Source organism: Cricetulus griseus, chromosome 3 (assembly GCF_003668045.3).
Source record: "Cricetulus griseus strain 17A/GY chromosome 3, alternate assembly CriGri-PICRH-1.0, whole genome shotgun sequence".
NCBI classification, from domain to species: Eukaryota; Metazoa; Chordata; class Mammalia; order Rodentia; family Cricetidae; genus Cricetulus; species Cricetulus griseus.
This window is the reverse complement of record NC_048596.1, coordinates 498,125-516,464: the sequence shown is the minus strand read 5'-3', so window position 1 is coordinate 516,464 and position 18,340 is coordinate 498,125.

The following is an 18,340-nucleotide window of genomic DNA, read 5'->3' as shown; positions in this document are numbered from 1 at the left end:
GGGAGGAGTGTAGGGAACTGGGATTGACATGTAAAACAATGTTGTTTCTAATTTAAATAAAAAATGAGGGGGGAAAAGATCCTAAGAAGAGAGCCCAGCCTTGCTGTACCAAGCACACAGAACTATGACTTCATGGGTATGGGTGCTCTGAGGCTCTAATTCATGCTAATTTTTTTGTGCAATAATGAAAATTAACACAGAGACATTAACAGTTCTCTCTCTCCTCTCTCTGTGTCTCTGTCTCTGTCTTCTCTCATTTTGGTTTTTGGAAGCAGGGTTTCTCTGTGTAGTCCTGGCTGTCCTAGAACAAGTCTGTAGACCAAGCTGGCCCTGAACCCAGAGATCCACCTGCCTCTGCCTCCTAAGTGCTGGAATTTAAGGTGTGTGCCACTGCTGGGGCCTGGCTTGTATCAATCCCACACTACAGAAGCTTTCTATTCTGGACTGATGCCATTGGGCCTGCAATCAGAGCCAGCTGAATGGCCCGGGGTCCATCCCTGAGTCAGGGAGTGCTGGACCAGGAAACTCCTAGCTACCCAACATCCATAAAGATGAGGCACAGACATCTTGTCATTTCAGGAGGGCTCTCAGTCCATGCTGGAGTCTGGCGTCCCGGTTTATTCAAGCATCCTCTTAAATAGCTTTCCAACAGTGGGGGTGACCACAGAAGACATCTACATCTACTATCATGTATAAAGCTGATATCACATAATTCTAAACAGTCCCTAGGTATGTAAACAAGCCTTCAGAACAGGTGTGTGTGTGGGGGGGACACCCAGGGCCTAGGTCTGTTGTTATGCAAACTAGGAGACAATTCTCCACTGAGGCCAAGCCATCCAGCCGGCATCTGAAAGACAATGTGAGATCCAGCTCCTGGGATAGAGTTTGAGACCTGTATCCAAAATATCATAATTGATACTTTTCAGGCCCTGACATGCCATCACTGCCCAGCTAAGTTTCTCTATGTTCTTTTATTTATTTATCTATTGTGTATATTTGTGTGGGTATGTGTATGTTATGACATGCATGTGTAAATCAGAGTGTTAGACCCCCGGAAAACTCAAGTATCTGGGGTCCCAGGCCACGACTGCGGTCACCCCAATCACCAGGCGGATTCGAGAGCTTGATGCAAACTGCATGAGGCTTTATTGTAATTTAACGAGCTAACCCCATGTTAACTCGGGTCTTTCACCCACCCGCCATGGCGGATGGCTAGCAAAAGACAGCTCGAACCCGCTGGGTACTGATCTTGTAGGACAGCGTAAGGGGAGTGTCTAGGGGTACGCACAGGCTCAGGATTGGTGTGCCTCCAGGCTTGGAGGGCTTGCCCTGTGTTGATTGGTCAACTGGTTGTTATGGTCCATAGGCCCTCCCAGGGTGGTTGCTATGCTTTGTGCGTCATTGCTGTGCGCTTGTCCGTAAAGCACACCCAGGGTCGTAAAGCATAGCGCCACCAGCTAACTTCTGATTGGTTCCTTGTCACGAGGCAGGCATCTGACTTTCTAGTGACTGACTAACTTCTGATTGGTTCCTTGTCACGAGACAGGCATCTGACTTTCTAGTGACTAACTTCTGATTGTTTCCTTGTCACGAGACAGGCATCTGACTTTCTAATGACTAACTTCTGATTGTTTCCTTGTCACGAGGCAGGCATCTGACTTTCTAGTGTCTAGGACAAGGTCATAGAAGCACGTGTTATGGCTGCCAAAAGGAAAGCTGGTCCCTTCAAGAGGACAACTTTTAGTAGTCAGTTCTCTCCTGCCACCTTGTAGGATCTGGATATTGAACTCAGATTGTAAGCATGTAAGCACCTCCACAAGCTTAGCCATCTTGGTAGCTTTTTGTTGTTGCTTGTTTTTGAGAGATGAGGTTTTACTGTTATCCAATCTGGGCTCAAACTCACAAGGATCTTCTTACCTTAATCTCCAGGATGTCATATTACAGGCATGCATCCTTAGGACCTTCTCTCCATGTTATGTCAGAGGAATAATGAGATGCTAAAAGTAATATAGCCCCAGCACTTGGAAGGTAGAGGCTGGAGGACCAGAAGTTCAAGGTCATCCTCAGCTACATAGCAAGTTGGAGACCAGCCTGAACTACATCAGACCCTGACTCAAAGAGAGTTAGAATTTTGGTATGTCACCAATTCCCCCCAAATCCTGTAAAGCTTTGTGAGCACCTGCTGCAAGGAGTCTGTTAACAGGAGGTTCTAAGGGTGAGAAGTACTGAGAGTTAGTTGTTGGTGCCATGGGCTCAATGACTCAGAGTCAGAAGCTCAGTTACACTGTTACTAAGGATTCTCATTCTGGGTGTGGTGGCAGTGCAGGCTTTAAGTCTAGCGATAGGAAGACAGAGGAAAGCAGATCTGAGTTCAAGGCCAGCCTGGTCTGCAGACCAAGTTCCAGGACAGGCATGGCTATACAGAGAAACCCAGTGTTGAAAAACAAAACAAAAACTGGAAAAAGATTCTCAGAAAGTGGCACTAGTACTGCAGCTAATCTACCACATCCAGCATGTCAGGACCATGGGAAATTGGTGCAGCAAAACCTGCCAAAGATGGAGCTGGCCAAGATGGTTTCCCTATATAAGAAGATGAAGGCCATAAAAGTGTACTGAAGAATCCCAAAAAGCTTTGTGGATGCAGGTTGGGCACACACATTCATGCATATTTCCTCATTGATTATTTTATGTATATAAGTGTTTTGCATGTATATACGTATACCATACACACCTGATGTAGAATATTATTTTAAGGTGTGTTTCATTTGTTTATGCTGTGTAATATTTGTTTAATGATTAAAGATGTGTTGCTTTTGTTCATGGTACATTTGTTTAACTCTATGAAGCTGTGATTCTTTGCCTGTCTAAAACACCTGATGGTCTAATAAAGAGCCAAATGGCCAATATCAAGGCAGAAGAAAGGATAGGAGGGGCTAGCAGGCAGAGAGGATAGAGAGAGAAAAAAAGAGGAGGAAGGAGCAAGAGAACACAGGGAGGAGGACCCTAGGAGCCAGCCACCCGCCACCCATTAACCACAGAGGAAGAGTGAAAGTAAGATACACAGAACAAAAGGAAAAAGCCCAGAGGCAGAAGGTAGCCAGGATAATTTAAGTTAAGAAAAGCTGGCTAGAAACAAGCCAAGCTAAGGCCAGGCTTTCATAAGTAAGAATAAGCCTCCGTGTGTGGTGCCCCCCAAAAGATAAAGAGTAAAGAGCCCCAAAGAACAAAGAGTAAAAGAGTAAAAACAACCAACTACACCTGGTGCCTGTAGAGGATATCAGATCTCCTAGAACTGGATTATAAATGACTGTGAACTGCCATGTAGGTGCTGAGAAACCCAAGTCCTCAGAGAGATTATTTAGAGTGGCCTTAAGCACTTAGCCAGCTCTCCCACGCAGAACTTGTTTTTTGAATGGGCAATTTGAATATAATCTGTACATCATAAAACCAAGATTTTTTTTTTTTTTGAGACAGGGTCTCACCATGTGGCCCAGGTTGGCCTTGAATTCTCAATCTACCTGCCTCAGCCTCCTCTGAGTGTTGGGATTATAGAGAGTTTACCACTACAAGTGTCTCACCAAGGGCATTTAAATAAACGGTTACAGTGTACCAGTCTTGATCCATTACTTGTAACAAATAACCTGATTGATAACAAGGTTAACAGAAGAAACTTAGGTGTGGGTTATATGGTAACTCTTAGTACTACCCTTATGGCTTTTATATAAAGCCAAACTATTCTAAAACAAAAAGATGACCTTTTTTGTTTTGGTTTTGTTTTGTTTTGTTTTGTTTTGTTTGTTTTTTTTTTTGTTTGTTTTCTGTGTAGCCCTCTGGCTGTCCTGGAACTTTGTAGATGAGACTGACCTCACACTCAAAGAAATTTGCCTGCCTTTGCTTCCCAAGTGCTGGGATTAAAGGTGTGCACCACCACTGCCTAGCACTTTTAAAACAGGGGGAAATTATTTTTAGACACATCGCTGTAAGTGATAAATTTTTTAGTGCTCTTTGAAACAAGTAAATAATGATCTGTGGTGATTTGAATGAGAATGACCCTCATAGGCTTATATAATATTTGGATACTTTGTCCCCCAGCTTGAGGAACCACATGGGAATGACCAGGGATTGTGGCCTTGTTGGAGAAGATGTGTCACTGGATGGACATTAAGTTTTCAAAAGATTGAGACTGCTGCCATTCTGTCTTGTCTTGTCTGTCTGTCTGTCTCTATGTCTGTCTATCTCTATGTTTTTGTCTGTCTCTCTCCCCTCTCTCTTCCTCTCTCTTGGCCATTATCAACTCTTCACCATTATAGACTCTAATCTTCTGAAACTGTAAGCCCAAAATTAAATGCCTTCTTTTATAAGTTTTTTTTTAGTCATGGTTTTATCATAGGAATAGGACAGTAACAAAGACAAGATCCAAATTGCCTTTAATTACATTCTTCTTGATGAACTTTCTCTTTTAACACAATAGAGCTCCAAAGCTTGGTTTCTTGGAGCCAGATCCCAACCTTAGCATCATGAATCTGGAGAATGCAGATTTCCTCATGGGAAGCCTCACTGTAATGATTACTCTCAACTGGCAACTTGAGAAATGGCTAGAAGACTGTAAAGCACACCTCTGGGTGTATAAGTGCTGTGGTGGATATTTCCAATGATATTAGCTCCTGTGGATTCTGATCTATCACCTGGATTAGCCCTTTAAGGATCAATAACCATTATTGGGAGGTGAAGAAGCAGCCAATGGTTTGAGGAGGAAGCAGCTCATTTGGTGCATGTCCCTGATGTCATCATCCTGGCTCCTTCCTATGTACCCCTCATGAGATGTTCTGTTCAGCCATGCCTCCAGAGTACACTGATAACCTCTGAAACTGTGACATGAAATAGACGACCCCTCCCTGTAAGATCTCATATGTTTTGGTCACATCCATGCAAAAGTAAATAATATTTTTACATATGTTGGAATCCAGTTAGCTTTCAGGACAGAGTGTCAAAGCTGTTGACTGAACTGCCTTCTTGGTACTCTTCAATGAGCTGAGTTGCTACTCTGATGGCTCTGTTGACTGGCAGGCCCAGTGTCTGATTAATTCCAATGATAGAAACAACAATAAAAAAGAGAACCATTCTTTCCTCAAGTGGTCCACAAAATTCCATCTCTGAGATACAAGGGACCCTCGCACTCATGACCAGACAGGTTTGGGCCATTTTCTTTGTTTTGTTGTTATTATTGTTTTTGTTTGTTTTTTGTTTTTGTTTTGTTTTTTGGTTTTGGGGTTTTTTTTTTTTCGAGACAAGGTTTCTCTGTGGCTTTGGAGGCTGTCCTGGAACTAGCTCTTGTAGACCAGGCTGGTCTCGAACTCACAGAGATCCACCTGCCTCTGCCTCCCGAGTGCTGGGATTAAAGGCTTGTGCCACCAATACTTGGCTTGTTTTGTTTTTGAGACAGGGGTTTCTCTATGTAGTCCTGGCTGTCCTGGAACTCACTCTGTAGACCAGGCTGGCCTTAAACTCAGAGATCTGCCTGTCTTTGCCTATCAAGTGCTGGGGTTAAATGCGTGTGCCACTACCACCTGAGGCATTTTCTAAATCTACACTAATGTCAATGGCTCCTGACTATTTTCTGAGACAAGAGAATGAGCAAGGTGTGCAAAAAACAAACAAAAAGAGTTGATAAGGGCTGGAGAGAGAACTTAGTGTTAAGAGTGCTTGCCTAGAATGTATCAGGCCCTGGGTTCAAATCCCTAGCACCATGATAAAAGAGTAAATAGCCAGGTGTGACAGCACACACCTGTAATCAAAAGTTAAAAATTATCCCCAGCTACCCAGCAAGTATAGTGGCAACCAATGAGTCCTTCAAGCAAATCAATGAATTTAGGGGTGGTCTTGGAAACCCCTGATACAAGGATAACTACACTTTTCTAAAGTTTTTCAGTTTTTCAAATTTTATTGGGAGAGGCACAAAGGTAAGTGTGGTTAGTTTCCCATAATTTTCAAGAAAACAAGAGGAGAACAAGTGATGTAAATTAGGCTGTACAGTTAAGATGGGCAGATCTGGTCTTTGAAGCCAGAAAGTCTATTTCTACACCCCAGCTTTATCTACAATGGAAGAGAGGTCAGTCTTAGAGCTAAAGGTTGGTTGGATAGGCTTTCTTTCCACCATTTCCATCCTCTAGCCCTTTCTACTTAATGTTGGTGAACTTGTCTGGCAGGTCTGACAGCACAAAGCAATGAAATGAGAAAGGGGTGGGGGAGGAAAAAAATTACCAGTCACCTACCGTCTTAGCCACTGTTCTGTTGCTGTGAAAGAAACGCCATGACCAAGGCAAATCTTATAAAATAAAGCATTTCACTGGAGGCTTGCTTACAGTTTTAGAAACTTAGTCCATTATCGTCATGGCAGAAAGCACAGAAACAGGCAGGTACAATGCTGGAGAAGAAGCTAAGAGCTACATACTGATCTGAAAGCAAAGAGAAAGAATACATGGATCTGAGTTGGGCATTGGTGGCACAGGTCTTTAATCCTAGCACTCGGGAGGCAGAGGCAGGCAGATCTCTGTGAGTTCGAGGCCAGCCTTATCTCCAGAGCGAGTGCCAGGATAGGCTCCAAAGCTACACAGAGAAACCCTGTTTCAAAAAACAAAACAAAAACAAGCAAACAAACAAACAAAATACATGGGCCTGGCAAGGTCTTTTGAAACCTCAAAGCCCACCCTCAGTGACATACTTTTCCAACAAGGCCACACTCCCTAATCCTTCTAAATATAAAAAAAAAGTCTCACCCCCTGTGATTAAATCAGATATATGAGCCTATGAGGGACATTCAACCACCAAATCTACCTTCCCATAAATTGTATCTCCACCTCTGGCCTAGAGTCCCATAGCATAAACACTAGACATGGCCTTCAATATCCTTTCCATCTCCGCACCCAACACCATCTCCCTTAAATCCTGCACTTACAAATTATAGGCAGGAGGATCAGAATTCAAAGTCATCCGCAGCTATATAGAAAGCTGAAGACCAATCTGAACTTCTTAAGACCCTAACTCAAATAAAAGAGAGAATTTTACTTAATATGTCCTCAGATCTCTCAATCCTGTAAACCCTGTGTGTACATGCTACAAGGAGTCTAACAGAAGGTCAAAACCATTATCTGGTAACTGTAAGTTGGAGGACAGAATGGTATTTATTCAAGGATATGTAGGGGTCTCTGCAACCACCATGGCCAGCAGGATACGGATTCTGCTTGAGGCAAGAAGGTAGTCCAGTTCAAATTGATTCAGTAGTTGGTGTTGGGTCAAGTGTCAAGAGCCTGACCTTGAGTACTTTACTTTAGGCATGCTTAAGCATAGAACAATTTGGAAAAAAAAGTTTCCTGGTGATAATAACATAATGTCATGTGTACAATAAAGCTTAAGACATGACTACATCAAGATTCTTTTAAAGTACATGTGGCATCTTCTATAAAGATGAGTTCTATAAATTGACTACATGTGACATCTTGTTGGGAGTCATACAGCTTGGCATGAACCTTTAGGCCAAACTTGGCAAGCCATACAGTTTGTTTGGCAAGCCAGACATACTGTCTTTTGATTAAAAATGGCTTCTAGAAGCATGAGCACCCAGAAGGAACAACATTGACCCAGACGTCAATCCTTTGTTCCAACCACAGGCCCATTCACCTAGGCAACCCTCCCTCTCCCCACCACCCTTGAACTTTTTACTCTGCCAACATCCTCCTTCTATAGTTTTCTGACATCCTGCTTAAACTAACACCTGGCTCTTGGCCTCTTCTCCCCCTCCCCTTTACCCCACTCTATTGACTATATAAGCTAGCCTAGGAAAAATAAAATTTACCACTTGATCAGAATCCTGTCTTGTGTTCATTCTCTCCGTGTCTCTTGTCCCCATTCCCCTCCCTGGATATCTTGCCCTAGGTTGTAGGTGACAGTGTAAGCCACACCTGCTAGAAGATTGCTACAGGTGAGGTCAGGATGACGTGTGATAGGGTGTAATGGGACAGACAAGGCACATGGGAGCCCCTTCTCTCTGGCCTCCCTGCCTTGCTGCCCCTGGCATGCAATGGCTAGCATTTGGCTGGCGTTTATCTAATAAAGGATATCTTAACCTCACAGGTTACAAAGCGCTCTCTCTTTTACTAGGTTGCTGCCCGCAGGTTGGGACAACTACAACATCTGAAGGGGCTGCGGGAGGATCCGGTGTGGTCTCAGTCGTACAGATATCACAAAGGTCGTCAGGTTATTAAGTAGCAGCCCTCTGAGTGGAAAACAGGTTATACAGCTTTCCTTCTGAAGAGAAAACACTGCATGCTTTACATTCTTGGGTTTTCTAGTGCTTGTCCATGTGCACAAGGACCTCCAAGCCTCCTACAAGGGAAAACAGCAAGAAGCTGGAAGGTCTGTCACCTTAGAGTTCCATCTCAGGGAACCCAAGGGTACAGTTCCTTTTATAGAGGTGGTAATCGGGAGTGGGGTGGGAAGGTCATGAGCTGAGTGTGGTCTTCATCATCCAGAATGCGTTCTTTCTCCTTCTCTGGCCAGAGCATCACAGTGGACCTCAACTCTATGGGACTGGTCCTTTAGTTCCTTTTACACAGACCTTTTTTTTTTTTTTTCAACTCTCTCACAACAACTTACATGCTTTGTATTAGTTAAGCTACAAAATTCAAAGGAAAAGAAGAGTGTTACACATCCTGATGTTATCTGAAGGTCACTGATGTTCTGGTTCAAGGATAGCCTAGGATATATGGGCAGACTGTCTAGGAAAAGTTATTTTATTGGTAAACATCTAAGGTGAGTCTTCTCTTTAGAACTTAGAATGTTGCATGTATTAACCTTTCTGTCACTGTGGTAAAAATACCTGAAATGGAAGGCGTGAAGGTTTATTGTGGTTCAAGGCTTCAGAAGTTTCAGCCCATTACCTCTGGGCGTGTGGTGAGAGGCAGAGCACCATAATGGGAGTGGGGTTGAATAAAACTATTTCACAGCAGCTGGGAAGCAGAAAACAGAAGGTGGATGTGATGTGGTCTCAATTCTTAGGAGGCTGAGATAACATCGAGGAGCTTCATGAGTTTGAGGCCAGCCTTGACAACGGAATGACTTCTAGGTCAGCCTGGGCTAGAGTGAAAACTTGCCTCAAAGGCCATTTAAATAGTGGGGTGATAATCTCAGTACTCAGGAGGCAGAGGCAGGCAGGTCTGTGTAAGTTCAAAGTCCAGATGGGTTACATAACAAGTTCCAGGCCAATCAGAGCTACATAGTGAACCCCTGTCTTTAAAAAGCAAATAGTAGGCCGGGCGTTGGTGGCGCACACCTTTAATCCCAGCACTTGGAGGCAGAGGCAGGCGGATCTCTGTGAGTTCAAGGCCAGCGAGTGCCAGGATAGGCTCCAAAGCTACACAGAGAAACCCTATCTCGAAAAACAACAACAAAAGCAAATAGTAGGAAGCAGATGGGACAAGGACAGTCACTTTCAGTAGATCCAGTAGCCAGCAGCAGTTGCAACGGCAGCTCCTTGCTCAGCATTTGGGAGCTGAAAGTGCAGACAGCATTGAAGCTGTGTTAAATAGCAAGGATGAGCAGATGGAAACCGATGAAACAAGAGAAACTTGCAGAGGACTTCCTTCCTATGATACCTCTGCTCCAAACTCAAAACAGAAGTGTCTGGATGAAGGAGATACAGAGGAAGATAAAATACAAGAATAAAAGGATGGATGACAAATGCAACAGGAGGAAGAAAATTTGCCCTATGAAAAACAGACTTACAAAGATTCCAGTACTTTTCTTAAGGTTTAGCTCACAGATTTGAAGAATATCCTAAACTTAGGGAACTCATCAGTCTAAAGGATGAGTTAATAGATAAATCAAATTCTCCTCCTATGTATTTACAAGCAGACATAGAAGCCTTTGCATAGAGGATGCTGAATTCCTCAGATTAAGTAAAGAAAGAAATAGAACATAGCACATTTTAAAACCAAACCAAAAGCTTATCATAGTATAAATTATTCAGCTATGGATGACTCTAGCAAAGGTAAAACATTTTAGAGAATAAATGCTTGGTGAAGAGGAAATGACATCTTTAAAGGTGCTACTGAAGACAATTTATGGAAAAGCAGTTACAGAAAACCCTCAAGAATATAGCTTGGAATATGGAACTGCAGTGACCTTTTATTAAAAACCTGTCTTGATGGGGCTGGTTGTCAGATCTGTTGACTACAGAAAGCTTCATGCAGCTGTCTTTCTACACCTCAATTCATGTTTGAATGGGTTTGGATATGCCAGAAGACATATACCATTATTGTTCCTGGTAACTCCTTTTTTTATCTTGCTATAACTTTTCTAATAAAACTTTGAAGAAAAAAAAGCAAATAGTGGGGCAGAGAGAAGGACAGAGGGGGAGAATACAGAAAGAGACTACAGAAAAGAGGGAAGCATTTCAGGATCAGGTAAAAACCTGGTGCAAGGAAATCACCCAGGAATCTACAAGGATGACCCCAGCTAAGATTCCTAGAAATAGTGGACACATAGCCTGAACCGGCCATCTCCTGTGACCAGGCAAGACTTCAAGCGGAGGGAGTAGGAAACCAACCCGGACATATAACCTTCAGCCTACATTCTGCCCTACCTCTGGAATATGCTAGGGTAAGGGTGTCAGAGATGGAGGGAGTGACCTACCAGTGACTAGTGTAGCCTAAAACCTATGCCTGGAGAATAAGCACAGCCCTGATATTTCCTGGAGCATCAGGACCCACAGGCTGGGTGACTCAGAGACCTGGGACAGAACCAAACATGGCTGGAGGAAGGAAAATGTCAATGTGTTACAGGATATTTGATTGCACTGTGAAACTCTGAGAGTGTGTGAATAAAACTAATCTTGAATTGGGGTGGAACCAGTGACTAGTTGGCAGGAATTAACTATAGAGAGGATGGAGGAGCCAAGAATATGGACAGAGAGATGCACTGGGAGGGACTTAGAGATTTGAGGGGTATTTTGGTTTGGGAAAAGTGGAGAGACACTTCTCTTGCTTGGTCGCCAGTCAAAAGAAAGGTTAGCTGATTGCTTCTTGGCTTCTCTGATATAGCAGATTTTCACCCAAACATCTGACTCTCAAATCTTTATTGTTAAATAAAATACTAGAGACTTAGTTAAAACCTACATTTTGGGCTGGTGGAGGGTGGGGAGGTAGGGGAGGGAGAGGGAGAGGAAGAAGGGATTGACGTGTGAAGCAGGCTTGTTTCTAATTTGAACTAATAAAAAAATATTTTCTTGGGGGAAAAAAATACCTACATTTGATAACTGAGACCGAGCCAGTGTCATCAGGACAACCAAGGCTACATAGAGAAACCCTGTCTAGAAAACAAATAAACAAACATCAAAATATATCTACCTCATTTCTCATCACAGCTTCATAGCATTAGCATTGTATTGTACAAGATATTCTGTACTATATTTTTTAGGGGGGAAGGGTTTCAAGACAGGGTTTCTCTGTGGCTTTCGAGGTTGTCCTGGAACTCGCTCTGTAAACCAGGCTGGTCTCGAACTCACAGAGATCTGCTTGCCTCTGACTCCCCAGTGCTGGGATTAAAGGTGTGTGTCACAACCGCCCTGCTCTTTCTCTCTCTCTTTCTGTAATTTATTTTGCAGGTGTTTGGGTATTTGGCCTGAATGTTATGTGCATCATGTGCATGCCTGGGGCACACGTAAGTCAAAAATGGGTGTCAGGGGCTGGAGAGATGGCTCAGAGGTTAAGAGCACCGACTGCTCTTCCAGAGGTCCTGAGTTCAATTCCCAACAACCACATGGTGGCTCACAGCCATCCGTAATGAGATCTGGTGCCCTCTTCTGGTGTACAGATATAATAAATAAATAAAATCTTAAAAAAACAAAAGTCTAAACACCATTAAAAAAAAAAATGGGTGTCAGATGCCCTTCGATGGGAGTTACAAATAGTTGTGAGGGGCCAGGTAGGTTCTGGGAATTGAACCTGGGTTTTCTGCAAGAGCAACAAAAGCTTGTAACTCCTGAGCCATCTCTCCAGCCCCTCCACCATGTTTTAAAAGCTTTTTAAAAAATGTCTTCCCCCCTGATCATGGATGCCAATGGGGAGGCCCCTGCACTCCGGGGAGCCTCCGGAGGTGGACTGGCTTTTTGCCCTGGTGTGTGTGTGGGACTTTGAGAGCCCATCCCACTTGAAGGAATGCCCTCTGTCTCTGGACACATGGGGAGGGGCCTAGGCCCAGCACAGGAAGATTTGGTGGACTTTGTGGAGCCCCTGTTGGGGGCCCTACCCTGCCTGGGGAGTGGTGGGTGGATGGGGTGGGGGGTAGGTTGGAGGTGGGGGAGAAGGAATGGGGGTGAGGGGAGGGAGAGGGAGAGGGGACTTACATGTGAAACAAGCCTGTTCCCTAACTTGAATTAATAATAATAATAATAATAATAATAATAATAATAATAATAAGAAGAAGAAGAAGAAGAAGAAGAAGAAGAAGAAGAAATGTCTTCATGGTGGGCTTAGTAGTGCACACCTTTAATCCCAGCACTTGGGAGGCAGAGGCAGTGAATTTGAGGCCAGCCTGGTCTACAGAGAGAGTTTCAGGACAGCCTCCAAAGCTACAGAGAAACCCTGTCTCAAAAAACAAAAAACAACAGCTGAGGTGGTGGTGCACACCTTTAATCCCAGCACTCGGGAAGCAGAAGCAGGAGGATCTCTGTGAGTTCGAGACCAGCCTGGTCTACAAGAGCTAGTTCCAGGATAGCTTCCAAAGCCACAGAAACAAAACAAAACAAAACAAAAATGTCCTCACACATTTCCCTACTATCTTCAGCACCCCATAAACATTTTTGTGTCTGCATTTTACTTAATTAGTTACTTTATTTATTTTGAGTCGTTTCACTGTGTAGCCCTGGCTGTCCTGGAACTCACTTTGTAGACCAGGATGTCCTCAAACTCACAGTGATTTGCCTGCCTCTGCTTCCAGAATGCTGAAATTTAAAGGCGTGTGCCACCACGGCCTGGCTGTACCTGAACATTAAGCGGGAGTACCAGGCTTCTTTAATGCATCCAACTGAAGTTTACAAATGACCTGTGCCTCAACCATTGAAACTTGAATCCCAGAATCCTAGCAAGGAGTGGTGAAGGAATGAGGAAAGGACAGACTCACATACAGTGAAGCTGGGATCAGGTGGTGTTCTCTAACCTCCATACCCTGGAATCTCAGGAATGAGTTTATCTAATTATTCTGTATCAATAAAAACTCAGGAGTCAGATATTGGGGTAAGAACCTGAATGATCAGAAAGCAGCAGAAAAGTGACCAGTGACCTCATCTCTCTCTCTCTCTCTCTCTCTCTCTCTCTCTCTCTCTGGGCCCATAAAAATGGCCCCCTTCATTTTGACTTAAAAGTCAGAGACTTTTTACCTGCCCTTGCTCTTCCAAGGTAAAGCAGCAGAAGTCTGGCCTAAGGTGAGGCTGTTGTATGTCTTATCTTGACAACAGGATGTCTGGCCTAAGATGTGAATGCAACAGGATGTTTGTCATTTCATGTCCTACCTAAACAACAGAACACTTAACTCAGGATATGGTTACTTGATGTTTTGGGTATTGAGAAGAGGTAATTACTCTGTTTGTTCCTTGTATCATTGGAAAGGAAGTCTTTTGCCTTCTCCCCATCTTTTTGATGAAAGATCTTTAAACAATCAACTTGGGCTGATCCTGGTATTCACCAGGTGCCCTCCCAACTCTATCTCCTGTCTCTTGTCTATTCCTTTCCTCAATTCACACTCCCCCTCTCAGGTCAGCTGGACCCAAAAATTCCCCAGCAACTCTGGTTACTACCTACCTCCCCCATTCCTCCATCCAAAAGGGCCAAGGCCCTCTCTAATCCCTGCTCTACAACTTCCTGTCTCTTTATCTGTCTATCCTCGGTCCTCCAAAACCTCTAAGGTTAATTTTGGTCAGCTAGTAACTAGCTCTGCCCTCTGATTAAAAAAAACTTTATTGTCAGTCTCAGGAGTGTGAGAATGCAATCAAGACGTCACACAGCACCTCAGCATATTTATTAGGTGCAAGACTGGTGGATGGGGTTAGCTAATCTTAGGAGGCCATCGATTTTAGGCTGTAAAGATCAGGAAGAAGGAAGTTGTAGTTGCTAGTCTTTGCACACACTCATCAATGCTTCCTAAACACTCACCTAGACTCCTGAGGAAAGCATTTCCATCCCTCTTGAGCCTGGCCCATAAGGATAAGAGCTTGCCAATTTCCCAAGGGCCAATTGGTCTTGGCGTCCCTGACTGAACTTTCTCATTTTAGAATATACATTCACTCGGGACTTAATTCATTCAGTGTTTCCTTTGATCCCTAAAATCCTGTGTGTGCAATAATGGACTTTGGAGCCAGCTCTGACCTGTTGCTCAGAGACAGCTATTTTTCTGCTGTGTAATATTAGTTTAAGATGTGTTATGATACTGCAGGAGAGGGACCTTGATGGGAAGGCCCATGGCAGGTGAGGAATAAACACGCCATGCAGACCGAGCTTGTGTGGAGAGTTGATTGTGGGGGAAGGAAAGAGAGGGATGAAGGGGATGGGGAAAAGGGGGAAGAGAGGGAAAGATACAGAGAGGGGGAGAGAGGGAGAGGAAGAGAGAGACAGGAAAAGACCCACCTGCCTCCAGAGAAACAGTGGGACGAGAGAGGGGGAATGGGCAGAGCTTATCTCTCTCTTTTGTTTTTCTGTTAATTTGAAGTATTTGTTTTTTAATTAGTTGAAGTTAGGGAACCAGAGCTTATCTCTTAAAGAGACCTCTTCACCTGCATACAGAACCAGAGTGCTCACTCTGCCAGGAAACCAAGGGGAGGGGCCAGATGTGCCTGTATGATAACAAAATGTGTTATATTTATTTATGCTGTGGAATATTTGCTTTATAACTTAAAGATTTCTTGCATTCTTTCATGTTGCATGTGTTTTACTCTGTAAAGCTGTGTTAATTTGCCTGCCTAAAACAGCTGATTGATCTAATATAGAGCTGAACATCCAATAACTAGGCAGGAGAGAGAAATAGGCAGGGCTTCCAGGCAGAAAGAATAAATAGGTGGAGAAATCTAGGCTAGAAAAGAGTGAGGAATGAGAAAATGAGAAGGAAGGAGAATGCCAGGGGTCAGACACACAGCCACACAGACAGCCACAGAATAAGAAGGAAAGGAAGAGACACAGAATAAAGAAAGGTAAAAAGCCCAGAGGAAAAATGTAGTGAAGGGACCAGCCCCCCATTTTAACAGTCATGACAGGCTAACATGTGCTCGCCTGACCTTGCACCTCCTGTCCTGGTCACTAGGAGTTCAGATGCCCTCCTTGTGGCAAGAAACCAATCAGAAGTTAGCTGGTGGGCTGTGCTTTACGTACAAGTGCACAACAGTGACATGTAGAGCATAGCGACCACCCTGGGAATGCTTACGGGACATAACAACCAGCTGACCAATCAACACAGGGCAGATCGTCCAAGCCTGGAAGTGCCCCAATCCTGAGACTGTTGCATACCCCTAGACACTCCCCTTACGCTGCCCTGTAAGATCCCTGCCTCGTGGTTTCTCAGGGTCTTTCTCCAGCAATCCGACATGGTGGATGAATGAAAGGCCCCAGCTAATGGGGTTAGCTCATTAAACAACAGCAATAAAAGACTCTTTGCTTTTGCATCGAAATGGGCCTCTTGGTGATTTTGGGGTTCAGAATTTGGGCACAACAGTAGCTAAAAAGAAATAGAATAATTTAAGTTAGAAAAGCAAGCTAGAAACAAGCCAATTCAAGGCCAGGCATTCATAAGTAAGAATAAGTCTATGTGTATTTATTTGGAAGCTGGGTGGTAGACCCCCAAAGAGTAACAGAAAAAAAAGTTAAAAAACAAACAAACAAAACTACATTATGTCACCTCAAATTGGACTCCAAATGTTGTTTTACATTCAATATAAAATAACTGCTGTCCCAACTAGCAATTGCAACTCACAGTTGCCAGCAGCAGTTCAGCTGCAAGGCCACAGCCAGGTGGGAATTCTGTTCCTTCAGGCACTGACTCTATCTAAATCTCTATCCTTCTATAGAACTCAAGATTCAAAGGTTGGGGTGAAAACCTGCTAGCTCAGAGAGGCTAAACAGCAAGTAGCTAAGCTTCTCTCCTTGCTCACATCTCCCCCCCACAAAAAAGGGCCGTCCTTCTCTCTTCAGCCATCCTGTCCCCCCCCCTCCCCGCCAAAGAATCCTGAACCCTCAGTACATGTAGCTCCTTCCTATCACTTCCTGTCAGCTAATTGCTGACTCAACTTCCTGGCCCCAAGCTATTTTTACTTAAATCAAACAAATGTAACATGTCTTTACATTCTTAACAAAGGCAGCAGACACAATGTAGCACACCTTTACACAGTTAGAATAATATTCTACAGCAGTTTCTTTATATAGACTTGGTGTATTTACTAAAGGTGGTGTTTACTCAGTCCGTGGTACCCCAAAAGGACTACCACCAAAGACTCACCTAATGCAAAGGCAAAGATTTCTTTATTCAAGCCACAGCAGGGATCCCACTTGTTTAAGAGCAAGTGAGATGCCTGCTTATAGCTAAGGATTTTGTTTTAATAGGGAAAGACCACAAGGCTGAAAGTTTCCGTGGTTACACAAGATAAAGTGGTAAGAAACAATTGAACAAGAAAGGGCAGGAGGCATTTGGTCATGAGTGGAGGGGTGATTTTGAAAGACTCCCCTGGGGTGAGACCCCAGGGTAACCACTCGGGAATATGGCGCCGACCCCGATCACCAGGCAGAGGCGAGGACTTGATGCAAACAGCAAGAGGCTTTATTCAGCAACTGGAGCGCAGGGCCCAACTTGTTACTCACGAAGGAGCAGAGGAGCTGGACCCCAGCTCGGGGTCCAGGGGCTTTTTAAAGGCAAAAACTGCAAACAGATGGGGTCCGAGGTGAGAGAGGGTAACAGTTCTGATTGGCTCCTTCCAGGTGGCCGACTGCAATCTCCAGGCTCATGGGGTGTTCAGGGCAGTTACATCTCTATCTCTGGGAACCATTTGTCAGGGTGGAATTTCTCAATCCTCATGGCCCTTTCCTGTTAAGGTCATAAATTCAGGTTCTCATGTATCTGCAAAGGAAACATCTTAGACTGGGCTGGGGTCCTTTATTTTCTTTCCTGTTAAGGTCATAAGTTCAGATTCTCAGGTATCTGCAAAGAAAACGTCTTAGGCTGGGGTCCTTTAGTTTACAATCTGTAATTGGTGGTATCTGATCTTCTTTGGGACAAAGGAATGTTGACACAGCTGGTGGTGTGTTAAGCGGACTTTAGGCTTCTAGTCACATACTTATCAGGAGGTCAGATTCTTTTGTCCAGTTCTCAATCAGAAATTCTCTTTTCCCTGTATGGGCCTAGTGGTCTAAGTTTTTTAGACTTTCATTAATTTTTCCTATTACAGTAGCAAACTGGGAGCTGAGTGTGGAGACATGGGTCTAAAATTCCTGCTACGTAGGAGCCTAAGGAGAAGGGTTTTGAGCTTAAGACTCTCTAAGGGCTAACTAGACAGACCTATCTTAGCACCACAACAAAAAATATAAATTGTTGGTTGTGTACTTTTCTATTTTTGCAGATACTGTCAATTGGCTTTTGAAAAAGGCTTAGTTCATTAATATATTTTCTTTAAATGAATCAATACGGATAGTTTTCAGAAAATCATTATGAATGGTCAAAAAATCAGGATGTAATTAAAGTGATGCTGATTTTATCTTACACATTAAATTCTAGAGATATCCTTATTACCAAAGAATTCAGTATTTTCAAATGTCACATGCTTGGCCTCCACATCCTCCAAACTAATGAGTTGAAATCCTAACTCTCAAGGTGATGGCATTAGGAGATTGAGCCTTTCCAGAAGTGATTAGATCATGAGAGTGGAGCCCTCTGCAAGCTTGTTAACAGATTCAAGAGACCCCCCCTCCGCCCCCACCCCCTGCCACATGAACTTACAATGAAAGACAGTTGCCTATGGGAAGTGAACCCTCACCAGTCACTAGACTCACTGGTACCTTGACCTTGAAATTCCCAGTTTATAAAGTTGTTAGAAAATGTTCTGTTTATAAGCTACGTGCTTTATGGTACATTGATAAAGCAGCCAGAGTAGACTAAGATATCCCAGGGCTGGGCACAGGCAGAGAGCTTGCATAGTATGTGAGTGGCCTTTTTTTGATTCCACCACCCAGAAGTTTTTTATTTTGACTTTGCTGAAACAGGGTATCAGCATGTAGTACTGGCTGTCCTGGAACTCACTATGTAGACCAGGTTA